The sequence below is a fragment of the Triticum dicoccoides genome, chromosome 2B (genome assembly GCF_002162155.2).
Source record: "Triticum dicoccoides isolate Atlit2015 ecotype Zavitan chromosome 2B, WEW_v2.0, whole genome shotgun sequence".
NCBI lineage: Eukaryota > Viridiplantae > Streptophyta > Magnoliopsida > Poales > Poaceae > Triticum > Triticum dicoccoides.
In genome coordinates, this window is record NC_041383.1 from 158,624,991 (window position 1) to 158,625,302 (window position 312).

The window sequence follows — 312 nt, forward strand, 5'->3', positions numbered from 1 at the left end:
CCCACCTGGTAGGTCTCCTCCGGTAGTTATTTGCTCCAGCATTTTTCATATATTGCAAAACAATTCTCCATAAATTTTCAGCTCATTTGGAGATGTGCAGAATAGGTAACTCTGGCGTAGCTTTTTCAGGTCCAGAATTCCAGCTGCCGGCATTCTCCCTCTTTGTGCAAACCTTGCATATTATGAGAGAAAACACATTAGAAATACTCCAAAAAGCATTATTATGCATAAAAACATTATTAATAACAGTAGGAAAACATGATGCAAAATGAACGTATCACATCTGCACATTGTGCATCTTCGATAACCGCT